Here is a 24,158-nt window from a genome sequence, read left to right as displayed (position 1 = left end):
TGTGCATTAACTAGATACAACTTCATGTGTTGTGAATTAGCCAGATACAACTACATGTGTTGCGAAATAAATATGCCTGATAACTTGTTAACAGTTTATAAATTTATGTCTAGTTTTCGTCCCTCTGTAAGACATTGGTGAGTCAGTGATAACTCTGAAGGTTTGTAACACTAGAAAATTGAATTTTAACACACATAGTGATAAGAACTCAATAGTCTATTGTGATTACAGTTCTGGTACTTAAATTATTATTCTTTCCGGTCGCCGTTAAAAACATTTCCGATTTCACATATCAAGACATGGAAACGGAAGTGACATCTATGTATCAAGTTTTCGATGTCAGCTTGTTTTTGTTTTTCATTTCTAATCAGATTAAGTTGGGCTCGTTGCCATAGTTTTCAAGGTTGACAGTTTTCAGAATATAGCATTTCGTTATACGATAAATCAGAACCACCTACCGAAATCTCAAGAAACTACAAATAAAACCACTTCAAATAAGGTTTATTCTATTTTAATTCGTTAAATGTTTCACTGTTTTATTATTACTTACAACACATAATGTTCAGTTGATAGACAGCCGTCATTCTTGTAACCCACCCAAGACACCGGAAGCGTACAAAGAACCCTCAGATTTGTTCGCAATCTCAGTTAATCACTCGATCGTCCACGCCCTGCCCAACTCACAAAAAAACAAAACAACTAAATTTACATACTCTCGAAACCAGTTTATACACTTCATGAAGCCCTTTATGAAATAGGGCACACTCACTAGCAGATGTTTTGTATTATAGAGCCCCCTTCCCTGATGACTTAGTCTGTAGTGTGAGAGCTTATAACGGGTTTTGACACCTTTGAAGATAACACAGACATCCCACTAACAACGAGGAAATCTGAGTTCTATCCCACTAGCTCAGCGAGAAGCACGAGGGTTTATATCCCGTAAAACTTGGTTTCGATACCTGCTTTCGGCATAGCACCCTATCACTTTCCCTCAACAGTGACAAACATAATATTTGCCGAAATATCAAGAAAATATATGACGAAGTTGGTAGTTCTTTATTCTGTATAAAAACTTGTTGACGGATTTTTCCTTCTTTCATTTTCTTTCCCTCAAGTCTTTGCCTCCATATCACCCTTCCAAACAGTATTTACTCGTGTTCTATTCGAGACTGGTGGTACTGTTTCTAAGGGTGACCTGGTTTCTTGGCTTCAGCTAGGTATAGTAAGAAAATAACATGTGACAAAAACTCCACTTCTACTTTTGAGACCAGCGAATCAGAAAAATAGCTTCCACATGTTGGAAGAGAAGAAATAATAACTCAGGTATTTAAGTAACACGTGCGCGCTGTCTTCACATCCGATTTTCTGGAATGCTGACGTCATTTCAAGCTGTGGTACTCGTCGAAACGATGAACGTAAATCTTCCCAAGTATTCGCGGGAAGAACCTTAAGATACATGCATGTTAAAGCTCAGCTTTGGTTTAACACAGATGTTTAACAGACATGAAGATAAATGAAAGAAACAACTAACAAACTCTCGTGTGTGTTTTGATAATTGGAACTATAAACAAAACGTTCACTTGATTACTGTAGAAGATATGTAAAAGTTGATGTTACATAATTTGGACAAATGTAAAAACGCATAACAATCAGACCTTTTCACTGTTTTTTCTGTTGAGGTATCACTCCGCTTCCACAAATTTACTTGTCTGCTACAGTCGAATTCATTTTCATTGTAAAGTGTCTTGAGGGCCCATAGAAACTATCCCCTCAATGGCACAGCAGTACGTATGCGGGGTCACACTTCTAGAAACCGGGTTTCGATACCCGTGTTGGAAAGAGCGCAGATAACTCATTGTGTAGCTTTGTGCTTAATTCCAAACAACATCCCAAGAAACTAGTCTGGAACTATGGCGACTCCAGCGGCAACAAAGCAATCTCAGGATATGACGATCCAGGGATTTTCTTGAGAACTTGCTGAGACTGTTCGTGACCTTGTCTTTCATTCTCTCCTCCCGTTTTCCTCTGGGAGTGATGTATTTTACTTATGTACGTGTATATAAACATACATTCAATTTACTAATTTATTTCGGTTAGCGGGACGAAGAAGGAATTTCAATCCTCGAACACCCCGAGTAGCTAATTAATTAATTTAACTACTCGTATACCTGCCAGGGATTAGTGTGTAATCTCAGAAATGGAATATTCGGGAAAGTATAAACTGTGTGTTTAGTTAATTCGGTATTAATATTAAATCTGTTTAGTGGTATTAGCGTTTTACATGGTTTTCTTGCATAATGAAAAATTAAGTTGACACTTGGTTACCCAGAGATAATTTTAAGGGCTTATAGAGCCAACATTTTAGGTTTAATTCATGCGATAAGCACTATGCAGATGACCCATTGTACACCTTAGACAAATAAAGAATTACATATACCTCATCAACACTTTAAAATACGTTACATAAAAGCAATAACAACATTGTTTGGAAATAAACTGTAACAGTGTCCTGTAACAATAACAACAGACCATTATTAACTTAATATAGTCCTAAAGTAACAACTCTTTATTAGCTTAACAGAGAAGTAGCAAATCATTATTAGCTAACATAGTCCTAAAGCAACAATTCGTTCTTAACAGTAACATAAACCGGAATTAGCGATTCATTATTATCTAACAGAGTCCTGAAGCAACAATTCGTTGTTAGCCTAACAAGAACATAAACCTGAAGTAATAATTCATTATTATCTAACAGAGTCCTGAAGTAATATTTGTTATATGTCTAACATTGTCCTTAAGCAACAATTCGTTATTAACAGTAACATAAACCGGAATTAGCTATTCATTATTATCTAACAGAGTCCTGAAGCAACAATTCGTTGTTAGCCTAACAAGAACATAAACCGGAAGTAGTAATTCATTATTATATAACAGAGTCCTAAAGTAATATTTGTTATATGTCTAACATAGTCCTTAAGCAACGATTCGTTGTTAGTCTAACAGTAGCATAAACCGGAAGTAGCAATTCATTATTATCTAACGGAGTTCTAAATTAGCGAATCGTTGTCAACCTAATAGTAACATTAACTATAAGTAACAAACTGTTATTAACTAAGAGAGCCCTGAAGAAATAAGTGGCTAGTATTAGTTTTGCAAGTTGCCAAAAAATACAATCAGAAAACTATACCAGATATTAAACTTTAAGCTCAGGGCTACTAGATGGAACAGTGACCAAACAAGAAACCTTCTGTGATAACAAAAGTTTTAATTATCTCTACATTGGTAATGTCCGTGAATATATTATTTATAGCTAATACCAGTCTTTCATTGTTTAAAAAGTTAAAGCTTTCGATATTACAATATAGTGTCTATAAATTTGCTCACTTTAATATTTATCTTAATTCGTAGCCTCAAGGGCACATAGTCCATATAACTGTATATGTATCTAAAACTGGTTTATCTCCCATTCAATAGGAGACGGCCCCAATCTCCTAATTTCTATGTGCTAAATATACCTGTATGTCTAGATGAGGGGTCAACGCACCGTTGAGAAACAGGACAAAATAAACTTAGAAACTCCGGAATCTCCAGTGGGTTACTGATTCATTCACACAGTTTTATATTCCATATAAAGTGATGAGATAAAACTTTGATTATTAAGTAATTCACTGAACAAGAACAAGGACACATAATCCGTGTTTCGTCTGTGGAAAAGATGATACATTAAGTATCGAAGACTATAAATTCCTGTTTACGTTCTTTTATTGGCACAACTATCAAAGTGGAACAACAGATAGGTGTGTCCAAAAGAAAATTGAGAAATTTGTAAAAACGCCGTGTTTGAAAGAAGTAATTATTAAAACATCGCTATTAGAAATGTGTAACCATCTTACAAACTCAAGTACGATTTGTCTACAGCTTTAAAAACAATATTACCATATAATTAACACCAGTACGATTTGTCTACAGCTTTAAAAACAATATTACCATATAATTAACACCAGTACGATTTGTCTACAGCTTTAAAAACAATATTACCATATAATTAACACCAGTACGGTTTGACAACAGCAGAAAATGAAAAATATTGCCCTCACATAAACCTAAGAAAGATTCGTAAAAATATTAAGATATATCTTAAGGCTATACAACAATTTAAGTGTTAATATTAAAGATAAATATTTTTGAAATATTTTAATTATTTTAACAGCCCCCCCCCTCAGGTGGCTCAGCGAAAAGTCTAAGGACTTATAAAACTAAAAACTCAGGATATTCCCAGAAATGAATAAAAAAAGACCTAGCAGAGTTCAAACTCCGATCTCCACCATCTAGAAAGATAACTTTTCGAAGATTTTCCAGAATCTACACTTATTGTTTAATACAAAGCAGCAAATCTTTTTGTTTTCAATATTTAATAGGTAAGCGTTTTAATTTTACGAATTTACTTTGACCCACTGATTGTCATAAAATAAACGTGAATTGTTCACTGAATTCACCACTGAATATGTAATGTACGATAAAAGTTAGGTGTAGCAGGGAAAGAAACTGAAGAGCTTTCGCGAATGATTACTAAATAAATAAATTAAAGTTAACCACACGCTTGTTGCGACGTCATTGAACGTAGCATGATTATATAGTATACATTGTAAATTGTAAGATAGGTTTAACTATGAATGTTGACTGTGTTTTACACGCTGTAGATTGTAGGATATCTTTAAGTAAAGTTCTTAACTATATTGTGCACATCATATTAGGAGACATGTATACAACCACTGTAACTAATATAAATAAATATAATAACATCATGTTAGTAGACAAGTACACAACCACTGTAACTAATATAAATAAATATAATAACATCATGTTAGTAGACAAGTACACAACCACTGTAACTAATATAAATAAATATAATAACATCATATTAGTAGACAAGTATGGACTCACTGCAGTTAATATTCCGACAAATAGTGTGATTGACCGTAAAGTTATAACGTCCCAATACCTAATAGGGCGAGCATACTCGGTGTGACGGGGATTTGAACTGTGACCCTTATATCACGATTCCAAACCACCTGACAATGCCGGGCCGGCCTTTCTACTTTACTGGTTACGATTTTTACGTAGAAGTTTATTATTATAATGTTTTTGTGGATCGTTTTCGACAGAAATATTTTAAACGTTAATTATTATTATTTGTTAAAATTTGATTTATTTTTGCACATTAAACGGACTGAAACACATCGGTTTTATCGTATTTTTTAAATCACCTCGTAGCATTCAAGTGTTCAGTCTCACTTCCAACTGCCTATTATACATTAAAATGCTATACATGGAACGTTTCTATAATTATTCCAGTTTTTTCTTAACGGCGACCTCGCTATTACAGCGATAAGTCTTCGAATTTACAACGCTAAAATCAGGGTTTCGATTCCCCTCGGTGGTCTCAGTAGATAGCCCCATGTGGCTTTGCTATAAGAAAACACACACACACTCTTCCTAACGTGTAAAGGAAAAAAAAAACCGGTTTAACTTACCTTGTCCCCAGACATCTCTCGCTAGATAACACCATATGAAGAACTTTAACCAGCTTGTTCGTGAGTAAATCCTGTGATCTGTCATGGCGGAAAACGAATATCAGTTTTCTCCCAATATTTATAACTGTTGTTGGGAGCTTTCAATGATAATCTTCGTGACACGACTACTCTGTGTCGTCCCTCAGTTCACATAGCTCGTCTGGAACTGTAAGAACAGAATAAAAGTTCAGTTTAACTTCACTTTAACGGATAAGTTTGTTGCTTTTTTCAAGCTGGCGGGGAGTGTCGCTAAGGGCATGACTTTTTACATATAAATAAGTTAATGAACGCATAGACGTGCGCGTCCCGAACAGCTTTACATAAAAATAATAATTAGATTAGGTGCCGGAAAGGGATTCTCGAATGAAGGAAAAAAACAGAGAGAGAGTAACAATCTGACAGAGAAGCACGAGAGCACGTGCATGTTACGTAGAAGACTCGCTAATCCAAGCAGTTGCAGCTCCTATTAGTTCCCTCCCCCCAACTACTCACCCCCACGCCATGAAAGTTCCTCGCTGGAGAAGACATGGACCGGGAAACTTGGGGGACTATATCACAATAGAGGACGCTGATCACCGAACTGACTCATAAAAACATAAAGAGCTGCGAGATCGCGACGCCGTCTTTCTTCGCTTCTCGCTCTGTGGCTTCTATAAGTTTCCGGAATTTCGAGATAAAATTTCTGTTTTGTATAGAGCAATAACTAAGTCGTTACCACAAAAGGAAGATGTAGGTGGCCATCTGTGTTGATAAAATATTGAGACCGTCCACTTAGTGAGACTCTTATAAGGACCAAACACATGTATTACTTTATGTGTTAAAAGAGTGCCTGGACTATCAGAAGTTACAAACTGTTATTCATGGAAAGTTTAAGCACAACAGCATGGACCAATGGAACGTTATAAAGATATAGGACCTTCTGGTATCTGAACGCTAAACGTTAGGTCTTATAGCCCTGCGATCCGAGGTTAAATATCCATAGTAAGCACAGTATGGGTATCTTATTGTACACTTTATCAACAAATGATTAAAAAGTAAGAGAAACTCAATTCTCTAATTGTAGTTAAGAAACTAACGCATGTTGTTGTTAAGCACAAAACTACACAAGTGGCTATTTATATTCTGCCCACAACGGATAGTGAAACCCGGTTTCTAACAGTATAGGTCCGCAGATGTATCGCTGTGCCACTGTTGGGCCTGACACATATCACCAACAAAGATTGACTGTAACCAGTTTTTTTATGGCAAAAACATTCTAAAACCTGATTCAGTTATGATGATAATTCATGATGATAGAGCTGGGTCAAAAAAACACAACAAAAACAAACAGGAGTGAACATATTACACGATAAGTAAACACCAAACAGAAATATCTACAACAAAGAGGAGTGAACACAATAAAGTAAACACCAAACAGAAACATCTACAACAAACAAGAGTGAACACATTAAAGAATAAATAAACACCAAACAGAAATATCTACAACAAACAGGAGTTAATACATTAAAGTAAACACCAAACAGAAACATCTACAACAAACAGGAGTGAATACATTAAAGTAAACACCAAACAGAAACATCTACAACAAACATGAGTGAACACATTAAAGTAAATACCAAACAGAAACATCTACAACAAATAGGAGTGAACACATTCAACTAAACACCAAACAGAAACATCTACAACAAACAGGAGTGAACACATTAAAGAATAAATAAACACCAAACAGAAATATCTACAACAAACAGGAGTTAATACATTAAAGTAAACACCAAACAGAAATATCTACAACAAACAGGAGTTAATACATTAAAGTAAACACCAAACAGAAACATCTACAACAAACAGGAGTGAATACATTAAAGTAAACACCAAACAGAAACATCTACAACAAACATGAGTGAACACATTAAAGTAAACACCAAACAGAAACATCTACAACAAATAGGAGTGAACACATTCAACTAAACACCAAACAGAAACATCTACAACAAACAGGAGTGAACATATTAAAGTAAACACCAAACAGAAACATCTACAACAAACAGGAGTGAACACATTAAAGTAAACACCAAACAGAAACATCTACAACAAACAGGAGTGAACATATTAAAGTAAACACCAAACAGAAATATCTACAACAGACTCTGATGATTTATTTAATCTGTATTCCACATTACTAAAATTGCTTTTGTTATTATACAATTTAATATTTATTTATTTCGTTAACTCCCTGGTAGGTTAGCAGTAAGAGTCGGCATATATAACTCTAAATTTTGGGGTTTAATCCCTGCGTTTGGAATGGCACAGACTTCTTATTGTGTAGTTGTTTTACTTAAAAGTGATATTATTTTTGAATAATAAACTAAATTTTAACGAGGGTTATTAATATCTCAGGCAGGAAACTCACAATAAAAAATAGTAATTAATCCTAATTATACATGTATCTATGAGTTAAGTTATTAATATTCTAGCAAGACAGACACAAAAAGATTAAAAGAGTAATGGTCCCTAATTATATGTGTACGTCTAGTAATTTCTAGATCTCATTCTGTAGATTTATTTAATTATTCTTCTATAATATAAAGCTCCCAAAAGTAAATAGCACCATTCTAGGTGCAGCCCAACCATCTGGCCTCCCGTTGACTCATACTAAAATCCAGATTTCGATTCCCTGCGGTGGACACGGCGCATTTTGCCTATTATGTAGCTTTACGCTTAACGATAAAACATCCAAGCTATCCATCTGTTAGTAAATATATTTCTGTAATTTTCAAATATATTCTAAGGAATATATTTTTCGTTTATAATGTAAAGAGCCTAGTTTACTGACACAAAGCTGCTATCCATTGACGCCCCTAACGGTAGAACTTACGGTCAATAATATTTCGTTCTCCGTTGTAGCACACTCAACTTCATGGCTATACACAAAGCTTGCTTAGTAGCCTTTGTTTCTCTCTCTCTCTATGCTTCGACAGACAGACAGTATAAGCATTATTCAAGGGCGATGCTCGATGAACTCAAAAGAGAACATCACACAGAAACAGACAAAGGAACGGGTTACATCTATATGAAAGATATGTTTCAGTTTCGATTGAAAACAATCGATACCGAGTTACAAGTATGACACAAATAATACATTGAGTTTCAAAATTTGAAGTTTGTAAAAACTAACGTGAAATAGTTAACAAACGATGTATAATATATAATTAATTCAATAGTTCAGGTCTGACCTGGTGGGGTGATCCTAACAAACTAATAACTCAAGTCCGACCTGGTGGAGTGATCATAACAAATATAGTTTTCGTTATTTACATCAAATAGTTCTTCACGTTCTATTGTTTTCGCAAATGTGAACTCTTCTTTGGATTTAAAGAAGTTTTGTAAAGTTAAGTGTCACTTCATGAATTCTCACCAGAGAGCGCGCAGGTTACACCTTTAGAATTGTTGTCTGCTTTAATTAAGTTTTAAACCCGAACCTCGAAGTTTGACTGAGCAATGGGAAGAGAACAACTCGTGCCTAACTCACTTTTGGCCATGTTTGTTCTTATAAATAATTCCAAAATGCACTGATTGTCAGGACTGCTGGTTAGTGGACCATGATTGAAGAGCTAACTGAATATTCCGGGATCAACGACAGCTTATTACTGTTTCATTCAATTTCAATTCACATAATCTCGTTCACCCGTAGAAAGAACGTTAACTGCTTGGCTTGGAGAACAACGGTTGTTTTGTTCTTCCTTCCACGGAATTCCTCAACACACACACGAAGTACTCTGAAGTACTGTATAACTAGTGCAGTAGGACCTAATATTGTGAGGCTAGAAAAATGTTCTGAGTCTTGAAGTGGATAGAAGCTAGGCTTAATATGAAAATTTATTCAAAACATGTGGGTCTGACGTAATGCCGCTGTTCGTCTGATCTTGGAAAAAACAGTTTTTTTTTAAACATATGTCACAATGAACCTACAAACAACTAATACAGCTGTTTGTCTGATCGTGTGAAAAAACTGCCAAGTGAACAGTTTTGTGTAAATATTTTACAATGTAAACATATGTCATATCGAACCTACAAACAACTATCACCGCCGTTTGTCTGGTCTTGTGAAAAGACAGCCGAGTATATAGATTTTTTTTGTACTTCACCATTTAAATTAATGTCGTGACCAACTACTAACAACGACTTTAGGATATTATATTCAAAGTTGCGTATAAAAGAAACGCCTCTGAGTTGTCATTTTAAGACGTAACTTACCACTAACCACTAACTTAAATTCTTAAAGCTTGGTGATTTGCTTCAAATAAAACTACTATTCATAGTGGATACAAATGTTTTGTTTTATTCTCTCAAATTTAGCACAACTCTAAAAGTTGAATTGATTCTGTTTCAGAGCTACTTCCAAGATTTGAAACTGAAATTTGATCAGTAGCTACAACGAGAAACAGAACAAGGTACTTTAAAGTTAGTCCCCTTCGGTTCCTCTTATTACAAAACGAGAGTTTGTGACGTCATGGCATATAAAATCCTTCATCTGCTCGCCTTACAAGTTACAATAATTAATTTGTTTGTTTCTCTCGATTATTCGATCAAAGCAGTTCCTAATTTTTGAAATGATAGATGAGCTAATAGTATTCACCGCCAACACTTATATAAATCTAAATTTGACCATTTCACTTACAACTCATTGCGATTTTGTGGCAAAGGGACGCGACCCATAGACTTTCGGAATGACAGTCCGATACGCTCACCATTAAACTTTGCCCAAGCAAATTAATCCACCTTTTAATTTGTAATTCTCAAACACGGAAACCACTATTCAACGATTACATTACAGATTTCATTTCTTTTCATTAAAAATAATATTAGAAATATAATCTGTGACGTAGAAGCATAATGAAACCTTTGATTGGCTGTTTCCTCTGCTGCACCGTAGTTTTATCAGCACACAGCTTGTGTGAACGAAACAAAGAAACACAGTTAAGCCTTTTATAATGATAACGTGTAAATAATATTTGTAGGGGTTTAAAAGTCCTTTTAACTCGCCAGTTCAACTACTGTGATTAATGTATTTGGGAAGTAGAGGTCTGTATAATGGATAAATATAGGTGTTGAAAACTATGTTTTCACTCTCTTTTTGTTTAAGGTTTGTTATCTCTATGGTAACAAGGAATATATTATCTTCCACTATAATTATTGTTCGAACTCATCCATTTTTTCCACCCACTTTGTATTTATGCCATTATTCCTAACTCTGTGTAGTTTAGGTTTCCTAATAATCCAAGGACCCATGGTTTGTGTCCCACTTTTCTAAAGTCTTGTAAAATAGTTTGGAAAGTATTGCATCAATAGAAATATTCAATATTCTTCCTTATTTCTTCAATTTTACCTTGTCACGGAAACTACTAGACAATTTGGGGCCGGGGAAAAGGGGGGTTAAATTATAATAATAATGGTAAGATCTTTCCATTCAATTACAATGGTCCATTAGCTGCCGCTGGTTCTTACTGGTTTCCAACCTTTGCTACCGACTAGTAACGATCTTTCTATTTAATGTAGACCCGGCATGGCCAGTTAATTAAGGTACTCGACCTGTAATCTGACGGTCCCAGGTTCGAATCCCCGTCACACCAAACATGCTCCCCTTTTCAGCCGTGCGGGCATTATAATGTGACGGTAAATCCCACTATTCGTTGGTAAAAGTGTAACCCAAGAGTTGACAAAATTAGGGACAGCTAGCACAGATGGCCCTCATGTAGCTTTGTGCGAAATTCAAAATCCAAGCCATATTATACTGTTAAACACTATTTTAGTGGATATATTTTAAATCATTCAACCGTCGTATGAACCAACTCGCATCTCCTTGTGACCGCCGATCGAAAATCGACCTTTCGTTTCAAAATTAGCGTGCACAGATTGACCTTTGTGTAACTGTACACAAAATTCAACAAACTCTGACGGGAAGCTGACTGGTTTATATCACTCAGAATGTAATTATATCCATAAGTATATTATAATAAAGAATTAAATCGGAGAACATGATCTTGAAACTATGAAAGTCTCATAAATCGGAAAAGCTAATCTATAAACTGTGTTTGGTCTGTTATTCATGGAACCTTTAAACTAACGACATACAGTAATTAGCAGAATCTAACATTTAATGTAAGGATGTCCTGTATCTAACCTTTAATCTAAGGACGGTGTGTCATTCAAATAATCTTCGATTGAGTTTCTGTGGTAAAGTTTTCGCACTAAAAATAGTATCCCATCTGCAATTCTGTGATACTTAACTGTTTGGAGTTACATAATGTAGTTTTATAAAACATGGACCGGTTACTGTTGAGTACAACCTCTGAAGTAGTTTCACTTAACAAGAGTCCAACAACCGAACTATTAAAAGATCCCGCGAAAACTTTAAGACTTTAAAACTTACTTTAAGAGGCTTTCTAGGATTACATCTCTACCGCTTGAAGGGAACTAAACAAATGGAATAAACGTATTTATTCTGTGGAATTTTTGTGGTTTTTATCCATGAAAACGAAGGTAAATTAAATAGTATTAAAACGCAATAACTTGTTTAAATCAGCTAATAGACCACTAATTAAATCCTTGAAATATACTTTCTTCTCACAACCTAGTACTCCTAGGAAGAGTTTCACAACACAGCCCAGACCTTAATATTAGATATGTTCATAAGAACATGTTATTAGACGCGTAATTACCAAAACAAATAGTTCTATGCTCTCTTTGTTACAATAGACCATCGACCATCCGTGAACTCTGACCTCATCTCAAACCCAGCATAAGAACGTGTGTGTCTCGCGCACAAGCTCAAGCCCAACTCCATTCCGTTTTTTTTTTTGTTTTTTTTCGTATATAGTCTATAAAGAAGTAATGGTACAACTACCAAGGTATGTTAAAGTGACACAGCTGGGAACGTTCCTGATATTGTGTTTTCCTTCAGACTTCGTGGGAATTTTTCTAACAAGAACAACGCAAGTAAATTTTATCCTCGACTTTATAGAATGTTGGGTAACTTAACAGTTGGTCTACTCCCATTAGCGATAGACTAACTGGAAATAAAGCTAAACAACTACAGTCATCAGATTGTTAGCTATATAGAGTAAGATTTAGATACACAAACCACTTTGACAAAGTTTTGGAAACAAAACATTTTTGTATTTACACTGGTTACACTACGATGTAGTAGACTTTTAAAACATTCACATATCGATGTTTTTATATATACATTCACATTTATACTAACAATACATCACATAAAAACAGTTAGGTATCAATAAATTATAATAGCCCTTTAAAGGTTTGTTCACTTACAGTAATGTAGGATACTAGTTATGAAAAAAAAAGGCCAGGTGGGTCAAGGCGTTCAATTCGTAATCTGACGGTCGCGGGTTCGAATCCCCGTCGTACCAAACATGCTCGCCCTTTCAGCCGTGGGGGCGTTATAATGTGACGGTGAATCCCACTATTCATTGGTAAAAGAGTAGCCCAAGAGTTGGCGGTGGGTTGTAATGACTAGCTGCCTTCCCTCTAGTCGTACACTGCTAAAGTTGGGACGGCTAGCGCAGATACCCCTCGAGTAGCTTTGCGCGAAATTCCAAAACAAACAAACAAATATGAATAAAAAATAAAACATTTATTTTGTATACGGTTACATTGGGATGAAATGAGAATAAACAGAATGTAAAGTATACACATCGACTTTAAACATCAGGATAACTTTGATGTCATACTTTATTTTCTCAATATTTATATCATGAAGACCGAAGATATTTGAAGAAAAATGATTCAATACGTATATACGCATGCATATACGATATGCAATCACAGATATTACATTTAATATTGACTTATCATTGTTTATAGCACCAAACGTGATCTAGTGGTGATTTTGTCAAAACGTGGATTTGAGGATCCTTGGTTCAATTCACGTTATCGGAGAATAATAAACAAAGTGCATTTCGCGCTTTGAGTTTATTTGAGTAACAGTCAAGTAGACCTTAACTAACCGATAGATATGTGGTTAGTTGTCCGACTGGACGGAATAAAACGTAGACCTCTGGACGTATGGAAAGACGTATGGAACGCAATGTTTTAGCAAATCACCTATATAGAGAAAACTAATGATGAAGTAATGAAAAGTGCAAACAGACAGAGCTGGTGGTCATGTGTATGATATAAAATGGAAAATGCTGTAATTTGACCAAATAAGCAGACTTGGGGAAAGGTCAGTAGAAATTCTGATCGAGGCGCGTGAAGAGACTCATCTAGCTTGATGACATAAGAAAATACTCCCAGTGGCTCAGTTGTCAAAACCGGGTGTCGATACCTATTGTCGACACAGCACAGATAGCCCATTTTATAATTGTCTGATTAACAACTAACAAACAAACACAACAGAATAGATTTGAAGTGAGAAATTTGAATTACGAAGGTTGGTGTGAGCGATAAATAACAATATTCAACCATAGTCACAGTCGTTGTGGTGTAGGAAGTGAAGAATATAAAACAGTATATTCAATCAGTGTCGACAACTCTCAAGACAAGGAAGGACACCATGATTGGTTTATATAATTGATACTTTACACCTCATGTTTATGACATCTTTATACCAATAGTAACATAGACCAGTGCATAACAAGCATAGATAATTAGAGTTTAAATGTTCTAATCTTTTCCCCAATATTTTGTACACGTATTGAACATAAAATTATGAGTACCTAGCCAAATCTCGCGCGCGAAGTATGCATTGAGATAAAGTAATATATCTACAATTTTGTAAAATTACTGAACACGCCTAGATACTATACATTGTCAGAAGTAAGTGAATTTAGATTTGTATAAATTGTTGTATGGTTAGTTTCGTATAAACAGTCATTGTTAACTGTTTTTGGGTTAGATATAAATTATTAATGTTTAGGGAGTTTAGTTTCAAATAAATTTGTAAGTGTGTGTAGTTTACCATAAATTGGCATTGTTAAGTGTGTTTAGCTTCGTATAAAATGTCATTTTTAAATGAATATAGTTTTGTATAAACTATTATTTTCAAATGAGTTTAGTTTCGTATAAATGAAGTGTGTTTAGGTTAATTATAAACTGTCAGTGGTGAGTTAGTTCAGTTTCGAATAAATTCTAAAGCGTGTTTTGTTTACTATAACTTGTCGTTGTTCAATGAATTTAATTTCTTATAAATTTTGTTTAAGTTAATTATTGATTGTTATTTTTAAGTGTTTTTAGTTTCGTATAAATCAAGTGTGTTTATGTTAATTATAAATTGTCATTGTTAAGTCAGTTTAGTGTTGTATAAATTGTCATTGTTAAGTGAGGTTTAATAGTGTTTCGTCTCAGGGAAGAATAACACAGAGTGATCTTGAAATTATTATAGAAAGTGTGGTAAAAAGTAATAATGTTGCACAATCCTCCGTATTAAACTGCGTAGAAGGTTAGACCTTAAGAAGAAATGTGTGTGTGTTTTTCGTATAACAAAGCCACAAAGGGCTATCTGCTGAGCCCACCGAGGGGAATCGAACCCCTGATTTTAGCGTTGTAAATCCGGAGACATATCGCTGTACTAGCGGGGGGCGTTAAGAAGAAATAACTTGAAATCTAATTAATCTAATTTATATGAATAAACTACACTGTATGTGATAATCTTCAATGTCTTATCAATGTAACTGCTCGTTTAAGTCAGATTTGAGGCAAAAATATCGGTTAGGGTTCAATATAAACTAGTCTTAGCAAGTTAGCAATGCACGTAGATAGCACAAGCGACTTGTGTTTACGTATGACCTAAATAACTGTAATAGTGGTAAACGTGTGTCGACTGAAGAACTTCGGATGGACATATTATTATTTTTAATGACTGTTTTATCAGCCTCTTGTCGGCTCAACAGGTGACGAGGAAACGCGTATTACATCTTTCTTTTTCTTTGTTTTCACCTTACGTAATAACTTTTGAAAATTCTTCATTAAAGCCAAATTAGTTTAAATGTTGTAATGTTTTATAATAGAAAACTAATACATATATAACTCCGCTATCGACAAGTAGCGACAGGGAGTTTCTCAAGCCTGCTTCTACCACAACACCCTAGAAATTTGATGAAATGATATATGTTGTTTGTTAGTCATGTGCAGTGTTCTGTCTTTTTATAGACAGAATGGATAAAAGACTAGATTTTGATTTATAGAAAGACAGGTTGGTGGATGACTAGATAGATGATGGATATATGATAACTTGATGGATAGGTGGATATATAACAGATGGGTGGAGAGATGATGAGGTGGATATATGATAGATAGATAGATTGATGGGTGGGTGAATGGAAGGATGGATAAAAATGAATGAATAACGTTAGAAATGACACAGCAAACCTTCATGAACTAATTATTTCTTTCAGTAAACCCCAATGATATATAAACAGTAGATACAGAGGAACCCTCCAGACCTCCAACAGGCAGAGGAACCATATGGTTCTCACAAGCATAAGAATCCTCCAGGCCTCCAACAGACAGAGGAGCCGTTTGAGTCCCACAGGTGGGCGTACGCTCTAGGCTTGTCTACACTCTCAAATTGTTTATCATTTATATTTTAGAAGTTTCTAAAGTTTGCAGGTGGCAACATTTTCTGAGGGTCATGCCTCATAATCCCCAGAGAATTATATAAATACCATGTTCAGGTTTTGTTTGTATTTTACACCCCTTCTCCCCAGTGACTATTGTTTCCTTTACTTGTGAACAGAAAATGACAGATGTGGCAGACATGTTAACGTGTTTAAGCTGTAAATTCGAAGGTTTAGGGGTTTTGGCCTGTTACCGTAAAAAAGCACTCGTGAAGTTGTGAATGTACTGTAAAATCGACAATAGTAACTCAGAAGTTGACGGTGGGTGTCTTTGATTAGCTGCCTTCCCTCTAACTTATCAGTTCAAGATGAAAAACAGCGATGCGCAAATAACCCTTGAGTGCCCATGCGCGGAAATTCTGTAACAAAGAAACAAAGTATAAACAGAAAATTAAGTTTTCTTTACAAGACATTCTCCAGAGACTAATAAATAAAATAAAATAGTCACCACCATCAAAATGGAGTTCAATGAACTCCTAGAGCACAGACACTATTTGACAAACAGACTGGATTTTTAAAAGTGAAGCTTATTTCTTCCAGTCACTTGTTATGCTGCTTGGACAGTACAACTTGTGTACCAACATCCCCCACAATTCCAATTCATTCTCAAAAACGAGTCTAACTAGTGAAAAAGTAATAAACTTTTGCCCTCATTTTTAACTCAAGAACCACATAAGTGATCCGACCAGTTCGATCTGCTCACAATACGTGTGAAAGTCGGTTCATTGGTTATGATGTACATAAGGTATAGTTCTTACATGGTACTGGAAACATGAATTAGCTTATACACAAAGCCATTGCCAAGCACAACCGAGTTGTTTGAGTTAGCGTTGTCTATATTCTTTAATAACAAGTTAATGTTCTAAGAAGGAAATTAACGTTTATTGAATAATTTCTTGTCAATTTGCATATAATTAAGTTATTAATAATTATCTAGCGGCAAGAATAGAAAGTGGCCTATTAATAATCTTATTTATTCACTATTTTGTTCATGAAATACGAGGGAATATCACCGAAGCGGTGAAAGGAAAAGAATTATTTTATTTTAAGAGTTTTGTGTGTAAATCATTAAAAAATAGAAAGATCAATATATGATCTGATTACGTTTCATTCTGATCAATATATTATATTATGATGTTTTCTTTTGATAAGTATATAATCTCGTTACGTTTTTCCTCATTAGTATTCGATCCCATTACTTTTTCTACTGGTTAATAATAAACTAATTATTATATTCCCCTCTAATCAATATACGATATTATTACTATACTAACTTTGGCTTGCTATTATACGATATACGTGCAACATACCCATACTAATAGTTTTATACCATTGTTCAAACAACGCTAAAATCAGGGGTTCGATTCCCCTCGGTGGGCTGAGCAGATAGCCTTTGTGGCTTTGCTAAAAGAAAACACACACACACACCATTGTTCAAATATATGGATAATTAGAAAAAAAAACATACGATATTTCCTGATACATTCATCTTATGTAAAACATTCCACCTAATCTTCCGAGCCAATTTGTAAATGTGCTACAAAAGCATAACATTAGAGGTTTCTTTGTTTTCAAATTTCAAATATACCTCAACTGTAGCTGGTGGAAAAAGAGGCCAGAAGAGAACCCATGTGATTGGATACCCGTACAGTGTACGTGTGTCTCGGCAGATTATTTGTAAGGCTCGAGCTTCGGATGACGAAATCCTGAACTACTCACAGTTGACTATATTACACGACGCTATAATCCAGTCGTTAAGTTACTGGACAAGTCCACCTGACTTGTAGTACAAGTACGTGATCTAAGTAGAAAATATTCAGTCAACCATCCTTTATTTCCCCAATATATAAATGTGTATATATATTACCCGTAAACCTATATAGTGGGTGTTGTACCCATCGCAGGGACAGAACCTCCAACTCTAATATTGCAGCCCCTCAATTTTCGAAATGGCTTATAGCGTGCTGAAAACAGGAACTATTGTTATTAATACCATCTTCCTTATTGGGATAGAAGTGAGTAATTATATTAGACAGGTGGTAGGTTAAACCGAGCCGGTTTTAGGTGGTTTTGATTTCAACGTGATATCTCTTATTTCACATATATTTGCTTTAAACTCCCTGGGCATCAAGCTTGAAGTTTCTGTTAAAGATTTGGAGACTTAGTGTCCTAACAAGGTTAAAGCCTGTGTTTATGTTGTTTGACTATCGAATCTGAAAAAAAAAAACACTCGAGAACAAATAGTGAAGAAAATAATACATCTGAAGCTACGAGAAGTCGAGATTATATCTAATAGCCTTCAACTTATGTAAATACGACATTTGAAATTTGTTTTGACCGATTCAAAACTAGTTTTCGTTACGAAACTGACTCTTTGAAACAATCCTGTGTCGTTTCACAACCACAACTACAGGGTGGCCCGTAAATCCCTACCCATCCATATATCTTATGTATCCGGTGTATCTGTGTACTGTCCCTCATTCTCGCCAGTATTCTTGCGCTCATGTACCCACGTACTCGTCACAATACGCTCTTCAAGTGTAAATGGGCTTACATCGGCCATATTTCTCTGGAAACAAAAGAAACAAATTTATAATACATGCATAATTGAATATAACATATGGATGGGTAGGGACTTACGGGCCACCCTGTAGATAATTAGAAAAACAAAAATTGCAAATTTTCTTTATCCAGTAAAGATATACGAGTTTTAGTAAAACATCTAAAGACGCCAGTTGTTGGATTCAAACAAAATGATTAATCCTATATCCTGTTTTTGTGTGAGTCAGTTCTAATTGTTGTTTTAGCTTCCACGAACGTGTTAAACAACAAAAACTGACTAGTTGTTTAATATTTTATCAAGACTTGTTCAGATACAAGTTTCTACACAAAGAGTTACATCGTTGAAGGGAAGATTAGTTAATCATATGTTTCTGATTAAACTCATAACTATAATTAACTACATTAGACTCTGTATTCTAATTAAGAACTTTCATTGAACTATATAGACTATAACAAATAAACTTAACATTCTGAAAATTGTTTAATATCGAAGTCTAGGTTCAAGGGATGTCCAGTTTAATCACTTTGATCAACGCGTGTTATTGGTTATACTAGTTTAGGAAAATTCCACTATTCATCAGTAACCCTGGACACACATTAACCAAAGAGAGATAAACTGGGCCTATATCATAGGAAAAAATATCAAACATATTCTAGTTATTGTGCGGCTATATAATGTGAAGAACTGAACAGTGGCCAATGACACTTTTTCTCCACTTCACCTGTCCAGTGCATAGGTTTTTCTCATAGTGACAACAAAACACGTTCACACCAGCAGTATGTGTGGACTATACTTACCAACAACACCGACTCACGCCCTTAAAGCCAATTTCACAACTTCTCTAATGACTACGATTTTAGAAGGTAATAACCATTTCCAGTTATACAAGAGTCTAGTTGATTTCAGAAATGTTTATTACAGTTATACAAGAATATAATTTATTTCAGAAATATTGTTTTTAGTTATAGAAGAGTCTAGTCGATTTCAAAAATGTTGTTTTCAGTTATACAAGAGTATAGCTGATTTCAGAAATGTTGTTTTCACTTATACAAGAGTCTAGTTGATTTCAGAAACGTTGTTTTCAGTTATCATGCGGATTAGAATAGTGAAAATTACATTATTTAACCCTGATTTGTTTATTTGGTTTTAATTTTTTTTTTTTTCGAAGGAGCATTCCTCCGGAATTTCTGAAAGGGCAGGTTGGAAACTACAAGCAGGAGCCCTAGTAGGAAATATGTTTCAAATGCCTACAATTCGCAGAGACGATTATAAATTCTGCCATTGCAGTTTGTTCTCATCTGGTTAGGAAAGATATCAGTAACTCTGAGTCTCATTAAACAATGTTGCATAGAAGGTTATGTATTCAGATTTATTAGGCTAGGCCTGACAAGGCCTGATTGTTATGATAGTTTATTTGAGTCGACTTCTCGTTCCCCTTCACGCCTCGTTTGTAATTTTCTCCCTTTTAGTCAAAGCCCTAACTTTTGCCAATAATTCACAATTGGCTTCTAAGAACATTAATCTGTATGATCTAATTTCATCAATACCTCGAGCTGGACGAAGAAGACTGTTTAATCTTCGAATACCACTGATGATTATTTCTTTACAAATTTTATCATCAAAACAACTATAAGTTAGTTAGTTAGTATCTAGTTAGAATACTCTTATTAAAACTGTTGTTGAATCATGTTCTATCTCGAGAAGTAAAGGACATATTTAGCCGTATAGACTCTGATAAGGTAAGGACTGTTAGTGAACCACAAATACTCTGATAAAGCAAGGACTGTTATTTAATCACATAAATCTGATAAAACAAAGATTGTTGTTTGACCATGTAGATTCTGATAAAGGAAAAACTGTTATTTAATCACGTAATTATCATAAAGTAAGGACTGTTACTTTACCATGTAAATTCTGATTAAAGTTCAAAAACATACCTTTCAGTATAATAGCTGAAACAAGTGTAGGCCTAATACACTAATGAAACCTAACAGAAATTTATTCTATTGATAATAAACATGATTAGCTTATCAATTAACTTTACTTGATCAATCTGCTCTCGATTAGAAACTATACGGTATTTCACACACACACTGAATCCTTAATTACAACTCAGTAAATACTTCACCTACTCACTCATTACTCGTGCGTACACATTTGTAGTGATTTATTGATGTATGTATGTATTAGTCTAAGTTACTAAACTGATGACGTCATCTCAACTTTCAAGGTATTTTAGAACTACTTTCAGGAAATTACTTGATCTTGACGTCATGCACCCTCGAGCTAAAACCTGAGTTAAATCATTAAAAACAGCTTATAAAAGTATTAATAGTTATTACGAAAGAAAATGCATCAACGTTCCTTAGATATTAACAATGAAAGACAAAATATTAACCCTATTTAGTGTTTGTTTCTTTAAAATTAAGCATAAAGCTACACAATGGGCTATTGGTGCTCTGCACAACACAGGTATCTAAGTCCGGTTTTTAGCGGTGTGAGTCCGCAGACATACCGCTGTGCCACTGGGGGGCCCCTATTTAATGTTTTCTGTGATTCTTTTTTCCGTAAATGGAAAAGATATGAGTTCATGAGCATAGCCAAGGTCAAGGGAAAGTGTCAAACGACCAATCCAATATTTTAAAGTGTTTCAAAAGTCAACCAGATTCTGGTTTTTGAAATAAATATTTTACTTTCCTATAAACCATTAAATTTGTTTTGTGTAATATATATGTAAAAACATATATGTTTTGTGTAATGTTGCCTAGGCCCCTGTTGAACCATACTGTGTGGTTACAGAGGCTATATTTTAAACGAACTTATAGAAACTGATTGAAAATTATTGATAGATTATGATCTGTGTAAAATGCTAGTCGTGAAGGTGTCATACCACGAGACGGATTGTTCCAAGTTCTTGAATCTACTTAAGTCGGACCCTTTACACGAAGAATTAATTAAATTAATATGAAACAAATGTTGTCCGAGGTCACGGCTCTAAGTGTACGGTATTTCCAAGTAGCCAAGGGGAGACCCAATGGGGCCAAATTCCCCGTGATAAAATCTAGGCATTCATGATTATGAGAAACCCACTTGAAGTAAAAATGTATCTCAAGACGGATGGTATGGGTATTAAAACTTTTACTAATAAATTAGAGAACAACGTTTCGACCTTCTTTGGTCATCTTCAGGCTAACAGATTAACCTGAAGTTTTTTGTTAACCTGAAGATTACCTAATACCCATACCATTCGCTCTGAGATACAAAATCTAGGCATTTTGACTATATATTATTTTTCAGGTTTTAAATATAATAAATTTCTTTTGTATCGTTTAATAGAAGATAATAAAACTCCTATAAACGTTACTACACTTGATTTGTCTTAATAACCATTTTATTAAAAATTTAGATCAATTTCAGCTTTTTAATTTGTTTGCTTTTTCCCCTCCGAGAGGAAAACCTGGCTACGCCACATCAACATTTCTATCAGACGTTTCATTTTTCAGGGATTGTCTCTAGTCAAGCAGAATTCCTGTTTCGTTTTCTGGACAACTCAAGCTTAGAAAAGACTTGATTTTGTAAAAAATGTATTTAGGACAGTAGCACTTGCTGAGCAACATGATCAGAGACCTCTGGTATCCTTGCCATGCCCAACTCTGAAACAAGTTCATCAACAAAAGAACAAGCATGCGCAAGTGTATTCGTCCTTTTGCTAGTTTTGTAAGAAATGTAGGTCAGTGACCAAGTCAGACCAGCTGCTTGCTTCAAGATGATACCACAAATATATCTTAGCAACTAGCCTGTTCATTCACTGCCATTAAACAACTCGCTTTTACGTTATCTCTTAAGTATTGTACCTTTACACTGACAAACCCTTTAACTATGAGTGACGAAGTCGGTAAAAACCTTAATTAGGTTGAGTTATGTACTATAATGCTAATTTAAATACAATAAACAAGAACCATTAAACAGTATTACTGGATATTTAAAATTCCATACAAGTAGAGGTCCATGAGAAAATAGTTTGATTTTTTCTTTCCAACAGACGGGTATGATACAGTCGAGTTTTACACCGTTCCTTAATTAGTGTATTTTAAGGACTTTATGTCCCGACCCCACAGATGATTAAAATACAGAATTATATCACGAATTCTAATAGAGATGGCGTAATTAATAAACTTGTTATTCCATTCCTTGGATTACCTTTAACAACTGAATGTCTGTCACTCATATTTAAAAGGCCCGGCATCGACAGATGGTTAAGGCACTCGACTCGTAATCTGAGGATCGCGGGTTCGAATCCCCGTCACACCAAACATACTCGCCCTTTCAGCCGTGGAGGCGTTATAATATAACGGTCAATACCACTATTCATTGGTAGAAAATTAGCTCAAGAGTTGGCGGTGGGTGGTGATGACTAACTGCCTTTCCTCTAGCCTTAAACTGGTAAATTAGGGATGGCTAGCCTTCGTATAGCTCTGCGTGAAATTCAAAAACAAGAAAACAAAGCTTTGAATGAAATTAATTAAAACAAACAATTCAAAATTAGTTTTATTTGTTATATTATATAATCGTTATATTATGTTTTATATTTGCTATATTATATTGTATAATTGTTATATTATGTTATACATTTGTTATATTATATTATATAATTGTTATGTTATATTATATTATGTATTTGGTGTATTATATTATGTATTTGTTATATTACATTATATGTTTGTCGTTTTAAACCTGTTTGTTTCTGGTTTTACATCATGCATGTGTACACACTCTCTGCTTATTGATAAAAGTATGAAACACTTTCCGCCAATCTTGTGATAATTGTAGCTGAATAGCCACCAGTTCCAGTCATCGAGGTTGTCTCCAGTTGTGACTCATACAACTACAGCACCAAACACCCACATTCATCCCTGACTTTTAAAACACAACAGGATTCAAGTCTGACCTTTATAATCCTACTTAGCAAGTGACGTCACTGAACCATATCACATGTCCGTTAAATTCGGTTCAAACCTACTAGATAACAATAACATCCATCCCAGTATGAATGCAGAAATATCCCTTTATTAGCATAAAACCCGTCCAAATATCACTATAGAAACCATCCCAGTATCCTATAAAACAATACTAGAATCATTATGAAAACCATCCTAGTATCACTATAGCAACCGTATTAGAATCACTATAGAAACATATCGATATCACTGTAGAAACCATCTCAGTATCACTGTACAATTAAATACATACATAGATGTCCGTGTACATGCTTATATATATATATCCTCAGCAGATAAACCAAAAACATAATTTTAAATACTTGGATGTTACATGTGTAAGAAACGTTACTTTAATGTAAGTTACATGTGTAAGAATTGTTATTTT

At 34.6% G+C, this 24,158-nt stretch overlaps 1 pseudogene across 1 annotated transcript in view; it reads right to left on the bottom strand.

Annotated features, from left to right (window-relative positions):
* Positions 1–24,158, bottom strand: part of LOC143238134 (protocadherin Fat 4-like) — a 144,943-nt pseudogene that overhangs the window by 110,982 nt on the left and 9,803 nt on the right. The window contains exon 2 of the transcript XR_013020423.1: positions 5,535–5,739. The product of XR_013020423.1 is annotated as a protocadherin Fat 4-like (transcript). The remainder of the gene's footprint in view (positions 1–5,534; positions 5,740–24,158) is intronic.

Source organism: Tachypleus tridentatus, chromosome 13 (genome assembly GCF_004210375.1).
Source record: "Tachypleus tridentatus isolate NWPU-2018 chromosome 13, ASM421037v1, whole genome shotgun sequence".
Taxonomy (NCBI): Eukaryota; Metazoa; Arthropoda; class Merostomata; order Xiphosura; family Limulidae; genus Tachypleus; species Tachypleus tridentatus.
Note: the sequence above shows the minus strand (reverse complement) of the source record. Positions and strands in the feature narration are given on the sequence as shown.